This window comes from Cynoglossus semilaevis, chromosome 4, assembly GCF_000523025.1.
Source record: "Cynoglossus semilaevis isolate Cse_v1.0 chromosome 4, Cse_v1.0, whole genome shotgun sequence".
Classification (NCBI taxonomy): domain Eukaryota; kingdom Metazoa; phylum Chordata; class Actinopteri; order Pleuronectiformes; family Cynoglossidae; genus Cynoglossus; species Cynoglossus semilaevis.
This window is the reverse complement of record NC_024310.1, coordinates 12,996,126-13,010,193: the sequence shown is the minus strand read 5'-3', so window position 1 is coordinate 13,010,193 and position 14,068 is coordinate 12,996,126. Positions and strand designations below refer to the sequence as shown.

Sequence of the window (14,068 nt, the reverse complement as noted above, 5' to 3'; positions counted from 1 at the left end):
GTGGTATTTACTGTGTTTTAGAAGTAAATCCAATATTTTCTTGAGCTGAGACCAAACCACTGATACCACTGAGACCAACAAGACACATCTCAACCTGCAACAGATGAACTCCTCTGAATAATGATTATTCATGTAATCAATTCCACATGCAGAAATGTCAGCGTGCCCTCCCTCTGTCTCTTTAAATTTTTGTAATTTTCTTTACAAAAATTTAAACCTCAGCCTCAAGACTGAAAGATTCGATTAGATTTATAACGATAATATCGAGACGAGATAATATGAGATGTCCATTTCAGATGTCGTACAGAGGTGTAACATTAACTTTGGGAAAATGTGAAGGTTTTTATAGTAAATTTAGATTTAAGTACAAACTTCTTTAGCTTTCAGGAGGTTAGAACCTGCAGTTGATGGATTGGTCCACGGCCTTTTACCATTCCACCATCGATGTCTGTAGAGGAGTTTAGTAGATTGACTGTAACCCATATCACTGATCTAGAACAGGGGCTCAATACCACCACCCCCAACACCAACACCAATAGCCCTAAAACAAGCTCAGTCATCATTTACCAGCTCTCTGTAGTCAGAGTACTTTTTAGTTTTTTCAATGTGACTCATCAATACCAACACCATGAATTATTCTGGAAATCAAAGTCTGCAGTTTATACACTGAACATAATGAAACCTGAGAGAAATGTTAAAAATCAGATTGATTTTTTTTTTTTTTTTTGCTTATGAAAGAGTAGATGATGAAATCCGACCAAAGCCTTTGGTAATGTTTCACATTTCAGCCTTGTGCCTTTGAATGTGTTGTGTAACTGATGTTTTTCAATGCATACTCTTATTTTTGCGTGGTTGTCATTTCTCAATGCATTTTGACAGACTGGTATGCTGAGGTAATGCATACCAAGACTTTTTATTGGTTTCTTTGTTTTGTCATTTCATATTTCATGAAAATCAGTGTAAGTATAAAATCTAAATGACTGTTTGCCTTTCACTGATTTGTCAGAGACTAATAAGGTCAGTATTTCTCTGTGATGTGGCCATAAATAAACTGATCAAAGGATCAATGTTTTACCTGTCGTAGGGAAGCGTAAGTCATGCAAATCTAACATTCAAAACAAAGACAGTAGGTTTGTCTGTTTAATCCGACACAGGAGAAAAAAAAAATCACTGAACTTTTTTTAAGGATATGGGTTAATAAGTAGAAGTTGTGTAATGCTGAGCTTCAGAAATTAAATCACTAAAGGCATGATGTAATATTAATCACTGTTAACTAACACATTTACAAGGTCAGCAATTTTCTCCCAACACTCCTCCCATCCCTTATTGCCGGTGACAGTGTTGTTTAGGCAGTGATGGTCTTTTTGTGCTCCTCAAAGCATCATCCTTTAGGGTAAAATTGCACCATTTTACTCTTAAGTTGAATAACGACATCAAACGTACCGTTTTTACAGGAACGCGCACAGACCACAAAGCTAAGAACTGGACTTGACAAATAATGTTGATAACCACCGCAGCGGTACCACTTTACTCTGATTGGGGCTTTAGGGTTTGTTAAGTCAGATCACGAACACAAAGCCTAGGCAACTAAGATGCAGCTCTTAAACGAGGTTTCTTATCGCAAAGTTGAGAATCTGATGATTACGGCGGTTTAGGTGCTGTACGGTTCAGGACAAATGGTGACACAAAAAAATAGCTTCTTATTTTTTTTATATTTTTCTCATCTTTCCTCTAATTTTCAGATGCCCCCTGGCGCCCCCTGTTTGCCCCCACTTTCAAAATCACTGCAATACAAATATACGATGCAATACGTTCATATCGTGCGCCAACCAAACAAGCCCGTTCTCTTGAGCAGCTTTACAATTTTTGTAGGACACATAAAGCTGTCACACATCATTTACTCCAATATAAAATATCGTCTTTACTCTAAAAAGATGCCGGTCTGAGTGCTAGCACAGTCAGCAGGGCAATTTCTGTGCAATGAAAGGTAAAAAGGCACTTTGCTGTCACATTTGTTTTATTGTGCAGGTGCTACGAGTTTGAGGCTCTTTTATAGCCTGTTTCTGGGCGGGGCAACATCATGATTTGGCAGCAGTGCCGCGTGCATTAGATCAACCCTACATTAGGTTGTCTCCCAAAATACAATGACCTTACACAAAGATGCTATCGGAATATCTTCAGCTGTCCATTGGACTGTTACTGCACTATTTAACATTCAGTTTTTTAGTTGTTAACAGTGAAAGATGACAAGAGGCATCAAATCAGATCTGCAGGTCAGTACAAAAAAAATATCCAAAGAGCCAAATGTTATAGTCATAGTCATATAAAATATATACAATACAAGAAAAATACACCCATCTGCTTCCTTAAAGGTAAAAACAGACCATATTTTATGGATACATTGTGACCCAGAACCAAACTGGTATACGTACGTCTCACCACATGATGCGTCTCCTCACATTCCCCTGTCTGTACTGAAGACCTAATGACCCATCTGATTTATATATTTTTTTTAAACCATAGTTTTAAACTCCTTCCTAATCAAGACAGAAAAAATCTGCACTTCAATCTTTGTCAGTCACAGGACCAGGAGCACTGAGTACAGATGATATATGAACAGATTACTGGGTACGTGTACAAGGACTGAAAGTGTGACATGACTGAGCCTCAAACACGAGCTATAGCTATAATCAGGTAAATTATGCTAATCTATGCTGCACTCAGTGCGGTCAAGTGTTGACTACATGCAGAACATGAGAATTTCCTGCAGGATTTTAACAAGGCCGACGCCAATCTACATATTTACAAGGATCGACGGGCAATATTGACAAACAATATTCAGATACTTTTTATACGTTTGATTTTTTACGTCGGTGTCGTTATGGCTTTCAGAGACTGTTCATATTCATAAAATAAACCACTGCACTGAAAAAGGGACATGGGCAAAGCCTTAGGAAATAATAATATATTGGATCATTATTGAAACTTTTTTTCCAGTTTATTTCTTAATAAAATGAAATGAAATAATCAAGACTTGAAAAATGAATTGCTAACTCGCTTTTAACTCGCCCTACAGTCAGACAATAATTATTTTACAAATTGCAGGACGTACGTACTTTAGCTGAAGAATTATTAATTAGCTCTGGCAGTTTAATTAATTGTCAAATGTATAGTTTGATCAACATTAAGATTTGAAATATTAAGAAAAATCTATTTTAAAATTATTTGTTAAAACACATGACAACATTAGACAGAATGTTTACAGTTGAGCCTCCGATGATCCATCGTTTTATGAAGGCAATCTTATTCTTTTTCTGCGTCACTAATACAAATCTAGAAGATTCTAAGAAGTTGCTGAGATGATTTGCAAAATTTCCAGGATTTTAGCTCAGATATATTCAATATCACGTATGCGTTTAACGTAAATATCTCAGATCTCAAACAGATGTAGTGGCAGCAGATCTGCTGCAGCTAACGTAATTAATATGGAGAGAACATCTTCGCAAAGCAAGGATAGAGTTATCCAGTGGATGTTGATCTGAGGAATGGATTTTTCTGATCTACGGTTCACCCTGCGCGTCAGCATGAAATCCACCCTGCTTAAGTGACCTTCTGCTCATGTATGTGCAATAACGTGCTGATCGATGTGGTTTAGTGCTTACTTAAAGAAAAGTGAGGCCAAATAAACAGACTACTCTGCACACGTTCTTCATTTGGTTACCATGGCCCTGCTGGTGGAGCAGTAATTCCTTGATAGGCAGATATACATTTTATATTCAGTGTCTATAACGAAGGCATTTCACATCCATTTTTCACTGCATAGGAAACACATGTTTGTACAACACTTCTATCTTGAGCACGCCCTGAGTCTGCCCCAGGAAGAACATGCTGAGTACTGGATATCACTGAAGTGAAGCAGCACCGTATCTCATAAGCCCCCCACGTCCCAACCTTTCACACCACAGCTGAGTGTACTCAGGCGCTTCCTTGTTCACTGTGTGCAGACTGACCTCTATGCAGCAGGCTGTGAAGAAACTTCTCTCACCCACCAACAAACCATCTTCAAACACGGACCACGGGGTTTAATGTATGCCGAGTCGAAGGCACCGTGAGAACTCCAATGAAATGGTCATAATCTCTATAATGGAAAGGAGAAAAATAATGACATGTATGTTAGACTCAAACTAAAAAACAACAGATCTCAGGTTCTAAATCACAGAGGTTGGTCACCAAGTGCTATAAACTCTGTCATTTTATTATTTCTTCTGGTGTTTTCACTGTCTCTAGCAAACATCCTGGAATTTCCCAACTCCAGTTTTACTAAAAATGTCTAGACCAGGGATGGCAGGGTCTCAGCCCATGATTTGATGTTCAATTTTGCTCTAGAGGTATGTTTTTTCCCAGTAGTTCTTTTACATGAACTAAAATCCTTGGTTTTTGTCATTTCAAGAATTTCACTAACTGTGTAGCAGCTGTGGCACGTTTTTTTCTTTTTTTCTGTTCTGATGTGAAACGGCGATTGTAACAGTGGCCTCCAGCTAATTGATTTTGAGACCCCTGGTCTAAGCTCTGTTTTGTGTTCTTATCTCATGTGCTAGCCTCCACTGCTGCAGCTGCCACTGCTTAATTCTCCCTCAGTACAACCTCTAATGGCGTATTCAATTTTTTGTGTAGAAAAATTTCCCAATTTTAACATTTCAACTGAGTAAAACAAATTGCGGATATATTGATTTGAGCTAACATGCTAATGGATCTTCTACAACGCAGGCCTGTGAGGAGTGCCAGGGGAACGGAGTCACTGCATTGACTGATGAGTGTGAAATCGTACTACATCTATTTGTCAATAAATCTTTTGAATTTGATTATCGATGTATAGAAATTTACATTGATATTATTGCGAATTCTTAGTTTTTGATACTGAAACAATTGTAAAATTAAAACCTAAATCAGACCTTCAGTTCAAACATACTGCCTCTAATGTATTTAAAGTTTTGACCAGTCCTGCTGACTTAAATGAACCTCATCCTGGAGATACATCTGATATACATGGGCAGCTTCAGTTTCACAGAAAAAAAAGACTGCTGCAGGAAATCAGTTTGTTTGTTAGAAAAACAGATCAAGTAACATACGCAACAAAACCTGGGAGGAAATATAACTAAAACAGACGATCGTGTACTTTTCAGGAGGAGAAACTATATTTACTCTTGTCTGCAGAAGCCCATAATCATACTTCAATATAACTCAGTGTATAAGTCAACGTCTACATAGTAAAGGCAATACTAAGTACTAGCACAAATGATGCAACATTTCCTCTAAGAAACTACTTGTAGGACACGGAAAAGTTATGAATCTACAACTGCAGGAATGAAGGTGTATCACCCAGAGGAGAAGGGCGAGGACGTCCAAGTCCAAGTCCAGAGGCCATCACTAGTTAAACTGCAATGGACACCGTCCCATCTTTCAACATTTTATTTGACTGCAACAAAAATGTGTTTGGTAACGTGTAACTGTTATGTGACTACTTTAGAATTCAAACTACACAAACAGGAAGTTGGTGTCGTCTTTCGAGGTGACCCCTGGTGCTCAACTGAAAAGCTGCTCCAATGTTTGTTTAGCTTTGAGAAATTGAAGGTTACTACTCGATCCAAAAAGGGCATCAAATTATGTGGTACCAAAAGGCCTTCAGTCAACACCAGTTTTATAGACTACCGCCATCGCAGACAAAGATCCAATATGAAACGTAAGTTAGCATTAAACCAGTTGATCTGCTAAAACCTGTTCAAACGCTGTTCTCTGCTGTGCTTGTGTAGTCAATGCTGACGGTACATTTGTATAAAAACAACCACGTTTTAAAACTGTAAACTACAACTTTCCTTGTCTTCCTCTTTTCCTTTACTCTTAACTCTCAGGTTTTTTATGATCCATGGAGCTAAAAAGGAGTCTCCAACACGGCTGTTGGAGGCTGATGGAGAGCCAGCCATACGACTCTGAAAAACAAATCAATACGCGAGGACAAAACGATCTCTCATCGCAGTGGCATATGCAGCAACAGCAAATCTTGAAGACATTATCTCCCGCTAATGTGAACGGCAGAGAGTACATTATAAAGCTTCTTGATTTGCCCAATGCTTGTGAGTTCGCAGGAAAAAAGGACTAATAAGACCCATCGCAATAAGTGCTACACAATAATATATTGTTCTTATGCATTATTTAATGGCATTGTGGGGAAGATGATGTTTGTGTGCATTTCAGTTGCTGCACGAGAGCATGGAATGTAGCTCTTCTAATTGGCCTTCTTAGGAGAGCAGATGGGAAATGCAGCTCTGATATCGATCAACATATCTAGATGCAGCTCCGGCAAGCATGATCTAAATCAACATCACTGTCAGATGCATAGAAGAAGACGGGGAGATGTTTAGCCTATGGCGTCCGAGTTGCTCCGATCTTGATGTTCATAACAGCAGGCGTTGTAATCTGTTGGCCAACAATGGACCACAACAAAACACTGACAGTAAAGAACATCAAACACATCGGTCCTAGGTTGCATGGAAACCTTATGGGCTATATGTGGGCGGGGCGGGGGGGGGGCATGAGGACCCACTGATAAGACCAGGGTACACTATGGACAGGTCTGGACGCCATCACTGCCGGTTGGCAGTCTAAATGTTTTTTGACAACCGACAAATTTGATTGAATATGTCAATCACTCCTACGTGTGAAAAACCTTCAACTTTGGTCACATGGGCATTTAAAGTTTACCATATGACACTTTTGATCCAATCACATTAATACAATTTAAGAAATTTGCTTCACTTGATAATACATTTTAAAAAAGGAGTATTTGTTATCTTTTTCAGGGATTTGGATACCAGATCATTTTGACCAAGGCCAACTGACTCACTCACAGGAAGAGGTTCACTGAACTACAACACACTTTTCAAGGTATTATGTAAATATCGTGAAATCGTTTCAGGCCTACACAACCGCAACCTGAGCCTGTGTTTGTCATACTGTACGCTTCAAGATGGTTTTTGATTGTTCTGTTTAAAATGACAGCAACAAATAGAAACATGTGAGTACACAAACACTCACCGTCTGTGTTAATATCACCCCCGTGTTGCCTACAGCGCCGCCATAAAATCTGATTGACCATTCAACGGCTCCGATACCGTCAGCAGAGACAGTTAAAGGTTCACATGGGCAGCATTAATATATATATGACTGAATGTCTTCCTAGAGGCCACAGTCACTGATTATATTCACACAGGTGAAATGACAGGAACCGTTCACAGATTACACTGTGTCCCCATTGGTGCAAAATATGTTTCTCCTCCACAGTTTAAATGATCCTCTCCAGTGTTCATGAAAACCCTGTTCCCATGAATCCATGGGTTTGGACTCTAATGGCTCTGCTACCCTTGGCTAAGCTAAGTGTAGGTTCCTGACCTCTGAATAGATCTGTAATGTGAATACATATAAGTCGCTGTGGGAACGGAACTCGAGAACCAAGTCAAGAACCTTCTGTATGGTAGGTGATGGCATATCTAAAAACTAACAAATATGGAACATCAGTTTTTTTCCACTGTAACCCTCTGTGCCATTCAGTTGGCACTTACCATGTTGCTGATAAAAGAAAATTGCTGTCTAATTATAATTGAATAATTGCATAAATCACAAACCAAAATATAATTGGAAATTATTGTTTTAAAGTCATGCTCTGTCATTGACTGTAGACTTTTTTTAAAGTTGGACATAGGCCACAAATCCAGTAATCTGAAGAGAAAAAAAACAGCCCTGTCACGGTCATAGGAAAACAACAGCAGTTCCTGCCAGTCTAGACAGGTCACAGGAGCACCATCAGACCAATATTAAGGTCTTACCCTTCACTCAAGGACAAAATTACCTTTTCAAATCAGGCTCACATTTATGTCTCCCTCTGTCTGCTTGTCTCTCACAAATAATCTGAGCAAACTAAGGTTTCACAGATTAAAGAAATCCACAATTTTCTCGATGTTCGAGCCTAAATTTTGACCAATGTTAGAGCGGTACCTATCAAGAGTATCTAATCAAGCCGTCCCTAATGTCACCTGCTGCACTAAGAAGAAGAGCCAAAGTAAAGAGTATACTTTAGGTGGGTTTATATTCACTAATACAACAAAAAACACCCAAAACACAGGCACCGTCAAAGCAGTGACTCACACTGATGCTCAACCTCTTCTATCGTCCCACTCTCTCACTCCGTGGATCCTCCACACACAGGTACATCAGCCAATTAACACTACATTAGAATTCACAGGACAGGTATAAACCTAACCAACATAACCAGTATCACCGAGATAACAAGCTCTAAACGATAGAAATGAAGATATTTTTGTTGTGCTATGCCGACCTATTGAAGCTTTTATTTGTCATATTGTTGAGTTCTCAGGAACCCATATTCATTTTGTATCTTATTCCAGTCACCAAGTCCTTTATTAAACCAGCAGTTTGTGGGAAACGTTTCAGAATTATTTGCTATGAGAATCAGATTATGAGCTTAGAAAAACTTGGTAAGAAATTTTAAAAATAATTATTAAAAATTAGAATTACAACCGTTGTCTCCTGATGTGTAGCAGTCTTGCAGTTGACACGTAGACCATGGATGCAGAGATGAAAAACGAAGTTGCTCGTCCGTAGGTTTTGCTCAGAAGGCCTAATGATTCTCAGTGTTGTGGTCACTTTGATACTGCACTGCTGGGAAATGGCCTGTACCATTCTAGGAACAGTGTTCATTTATCTGCATTATGTCCCTATAAACACTTTCAGTATTTTATAACTCTCCCAGTTGATTTGTTTTATATTTTTTTATTTTGCTGCAGCAGGAAGATAAAATAATCCTCTCAATGTGAAAGGGCAGAGAACAACAAATTCAACAACATTCTTCACACTCTGTCTCTTAAAATTATATTTCATATTTAAAAAAAAAAACAAAAACAAACACCTAACTTTGTGTATATTGCAAAAAAAAAATCAAGCCAAGGGACATGACTCACCACAAATGGCATTCTTAATATGCTTTGTCAAGAGCAGAAGGAGGATAACAGACCTACACAGTCCCTCAGTCTTTTACAGTCTGAAACACAGGTCGATACATTGAGATGGCTGTTATTTCCCTCATCCCTGCAGTGACTGATAACCCTGTACTGGTCCTAATTTCATAATGCTAACACATTACACTGCCATCACGTGCGGCTGCTGTAATACAATGCAACAGAGTGGCAAGTCTGAGAGACCCCATCAATCTCGAGCCACATCCCAAATATAGCGGCTCATAAAGAGAAAGGAGAGCGAAAGAGGAACCTGGGCCAGGTTGTCATCTGCACACACTTCCTTTCAATGCACTTCATGCTGATGAAGGAAACGCTGCCGCAGTCCTTCTTTCTCTGCTTGCACCGAGCACAGGCTTGACAATAATGCATGATAATGACCATCCTGCCTGATTTCATTAAGTAGACACATTACAGCGAGTGCTGCGAGCCTATGTTGTAACAGCCTGCAACAACACTGATGCACCTAAAGATGTGAACACAAAGACGACAGCCAATCACGTGCCACACCAGAGGGTTCTATCGCTGCACGGGTGGACCAATCAAAATGCAAATCTAATAATGCACAAGAGTACCACGTATGACGAGCTTGCACGAGAACTAGTTGGCGAACAAGAACTTCTTGATATGTTTGTGGAAGATCGAGACGTAACCACGAACGCTATTGGTCGAGGATGTGGTAAACCGGAGACAGCAGTGGTTCAAAACTTTTTATATTTTGTACCACCTGTACCAAATGTGAAAATATGAATTTTCCCCACGTACCACCAGAGAGCGCCTACCACAGTTTGAGAACCACTGCCCTATATAAAGAACATGTACAGGTATGTACAGAAGTTAATGATTCAAACAAGCAGAGGTTTTGGGTGCTGTCCTCAAATCCTTGTCGTACGTGTGTCCCACGTAAATCAGGCAAATGTGGGTAAAAACCCACTAGTAACCACGAATTACCCACATCGTTTTTCCAATTCACATTATTGCTCTCTCTGTACCCATGCAGCCTAATAAAACCCACATTAGGGACAACATAAAAATGCTGGTTGTATAGTCTAAAGTGTTTGTTTGTTTTTTTCTTTCAGAATTACTGAAATATAATTCCATTTATCTTCTTTAAAGGGAGCCCTGCTAGAAGCATTTAAAAAAGCAATAGCATAAAAAATAGTCAAATTACATGTTCTTGAAAACTAATATCTTAAAATATATTTATGCTCATCCACAAAGGAGCAACTTTTTGTCGCCACAATACACAAGGTATCAAATGTAGTTAGCTCAGCTGAGATTGTTGTCTTTATTACTTTTTTTATTATTATTACTTTACCAAAATACCTTATATTGAATGTAAGTTGTTAGACAAACTTAGGGATATCTGTATTTGTGGAGAAACATCCACGTACAGTCCATCCTGGAGGACGGGACTGTCCCAAAAACAAGACTAAAACAGGGACTGTTGATGTTGATGACAGCATTCAGCAGTCCTGGTACATACCAGTGATAACTTCCATATTTCACTTATCAACGCCCTGGTACGTACCAGTGATAACTTCCATATTTCACTTTGCGATCTGATGCCAGTCATCCACTGTAAAGAACTACTGCACTACATTTCAACACACTGTTCTCAGACAACAGCTGAATAGACACATCTGGCGGCGATTGTTTCGCAAAGGCAACATTGAAAATCACAGATGTAACAACACGGCTGACACAGAGTGAGAAAATGAAATGAATAAAGAGTTACTATAAATAAAACAACAAAGTATCACGGGTATTTGTCATCTTTTGTGTTGCAGCCATGATCAAGCTACATATAAATATATTTATATGTATATACACTAATAATATACACGCTACATAAAAATAAATAAATATTTACATATATTTAAAGTACATTTATTTCAAGAATATAAAATTACCAATTCATAAAAATAAATGTTTTTGGTTTGGTGGATGTTGGTAGCAAATTTTTGTCCTATACAGTTCTATAATTTGTATATTTATGTCAGAATTTTCTAGCATCTTTCATCCTTTGACTGACTAAATGGCGTAAGACCATGAAAATAAAAGGCTTTTTCCTTTTGTTTCCTGCCAATGTCCTGTGAGAGTTATACACCCACAGCCCTAACACCGTGGACCTGCTCACCAAAATTAGAAAAGCTGGAGTACAGCGAATTCCTATAAACGCTGAGTTGGATTTTTTGTAGAGGCCTGGGATTATTGAGTAAGAGGAAAATGATGAGAAGGTGCTAAAAATGTCCAAATGCATGCATAAATTGCCGCCATTCAGTCACCACTACCGTAAAATCGTTATCATTGCTGCATCAGAGCCTCTGTGTGTCTCTCTTTATCATCTCTAAACACGCTCAGCTGACTGCCATAAACAATGCTGTGCAGCAGCCTGACACCACTTACCGTCTGCTTCACCTCACAACATGGTAGCATTAAAGTCCAGAGCTCAAGAGTTTTAATTTTTGACAAAAGGAAAATGACTTGGAAACAGAATTCAACAAAACCTACCTAAAACTAACAACAGTTTCAGACATCAATAAGAAACCAGATGATCTATGTTAGGATACTGATAGTTACAGTTTAAATCGGGGTGTCAAACATACGGCCCACGGGTCAAAACAGGCCCGCTTGAATTCCATTAAATATGAAGATGTTTCTAATGTACTTTTTTGCATAAAAACAAGGTGAAAAAAAGACAGACTTTTTGTTATTTATATGTAAACATTTATATGTTGGACTTGGTTCAAAAATGTAAAGGACCTTTTGTGAGAAGAAAAGAACACAGCGTGTGGCAAACCAGGAGAGACCAGGTTGCTGGCAACTCACAATGGGACCAGATGCAGTGATTTACTCCACGACTTTCCATGAAGCAGTCCACGTCCTAAATATGGCCTGAGGTGCCAACAGACTTTTCGGGCAAAGCAACAAAATTGTGCACCACCTGCATGAAAATAAACAGACAGCTGTGGTTAAACGTGTCAAGTGGACCGCCACAAACGTGCAAACAACCCAACTCATCATCGTCTCTTTGCTCATTGAGTGAAGAATAAAACTGACACTGTTTTGGTTCTATACTCTATCAAATCTGTGGTTTCTCTCACTTCTCCAAACTACCAGCCTGCACCTTAGAAGACACCAGAATCAAGAACGTTGCTCTGCTGGCCGCAAATACAATAACAGTCCTTCTAGATCACTGTTTTTCACCATCGGGTTCACAAGCCCAAGTGGGGTCACCTGAGATTCAAACAGGGGTCACCTGAAATGTCTAGTAATTCAACTAAACTGATTCAATTCTACTGATCAATCATTCTGATTAAAAACATCACATACAATATTAAACAACTGTATTCTTTCACTTTCATGAATATAAATTCAGTTCAAATAAAAGGCAGCATATTAAAATGTCTGAGCTGGCTCATCTTGAGTGACAGCTGCAATCATGTGTCTAGGGTCGCCAGAAATTTGTGATGTCAAAATGGATTCACAAACAATTGTTCCAGACGAACAAATCCATCTTTATGCTAAAACATGCCGACTTATAACGCTCCTTCAAAAAACATGACCTCTGTGCCAGGAAGACATCCATGACACGTCTGATCTCTGTTGTACATGGCCAAATGTTCAGTTCTATTTAAATGAGATTTTTTAAAGTGACAGTGCTAATGTCTGTAATTAGTGCTAATGTCTGTTGCCGGCATACGTCTCCAAAGGTTTCCTGAAACGTGGCAGAGTAATTATGTTACCCACAGGTTAAGCAGACAGTACAGCCTCACTACATATGTTCCTTATTGTCAGGTTTTCTCAACATTGAGCTATGGTAGCACAGCGCTAAGCTTTTGCAAACCAAATTATCATTGGTTTTCATCTAGCATGTTGCTAAATCCTTCAAAAGATCTAAATTTGTGAAAGGCAATGATTGCCCCTCAGGGGTAATGGTCCCTTCAAAAGATCTAAATTTGTGAAAGGCAAGGATTGCCCCTCAGGGGTAATGGTCCCTTTGGGGTCAATAATCAATCAATCAATGTATCTATCTATAATCAATAATCAATCAATCAATCAATGTATCTATCTATAATCTGAACCCACTCTGTATCAGTAGGCTCAACAACCTGTGCTCTGTTCAAGGAAAACCTAGCATGCAGACCAACCTTGGATCAAATTCCCAATGTCTGTGTCCAGCCTCCCCCAATCTATTCATTCAATGTGGCTTTTCCATGTTTCCCTCTTTGGTCCATAAGTGGATTTACCCATTAGTCCCACCAATCACTTTCCTTTAGCAGAGAAGAGCAATATTGTCCCCCAGAATGTCCAAGGTGACTGATCAACCTAACCAATGTAGGTAACGGACACTAGCCAATCAGAAGCACTCTGGACGGCTCATGCACAAATTTGCCATTCTGCTTCTACTAATGTACACTGAAAACCAGACTAGAACTAGAAAGTTCTGTTTGGTCAACAGAGACATGAGGAACATCAGTAACTGCACTCTCCCATGTAAGTATCAAGATTTCTAAGTTGATACTTTACTGAAAAATAAGCCCTAAGTTGCTTACAGTGAGTATTACTTGTCAACTGTGGTAAGGCGGCACCATCTGCCTCAAACAAGAAGCTGCAAGGTTGCCAGATTGTGCAACAGAATCTACACTCAGGTCTACAAACAACAAACAAGAGTCACGTTAACGTTTTGTCCACTTTGTTAACAGGAGCTGGTACAACCATCAGTACCTCAAATACATTTGGTTTGGTGGAGTACCTTACTAAACCAGTCCAAAAAACACAACACAGATTCTTTTTTTTAAATGGATGTTGGGATGCACCAATCAAACTGGGCCATGACAGAGGAGCCTTTGTGAGGTAATATAATTGCCACTTCCTTATAATCCTCATTCACAGAACACTTCCATCTTGAGAACAGACTCTGGATGTAAACCAACACCTGTGAACTTCTCATCCTTCGTGTGTGTGTGTGTTTTTTT

At 39.0% G+C, this 14,068-nt stretch overlaps 1 long non-coding RNA gene across 4 annotated transcripts in view; it reads right to left on the bottom strand.

The window, feature by feature from the left end:
- LOC103378159 (uncharacterized) overlaps positions 1–14,068 on the bottom strand; it is a 117,195-nt gene that overhangs the window by 79,426 nt on the left and 23,701 nt on the right. For 3 of the 4 annotated variants that reach the window (XR_003049547.1, XR_521483.3, XR_521481.3), the window contains exon 2: positions 4,011–4,138. This is a non-coding gene — a long non-coding RNA (uncharacterized LOC103378159). Of the gene's footprint in view, positions 1–4,010; positions 4,139–11,918; positions 12,034–14,068 lie in introns of all 4 variants that reach the window. The other variant, XR_003049546.1, reaches the window with a different exon arrangement.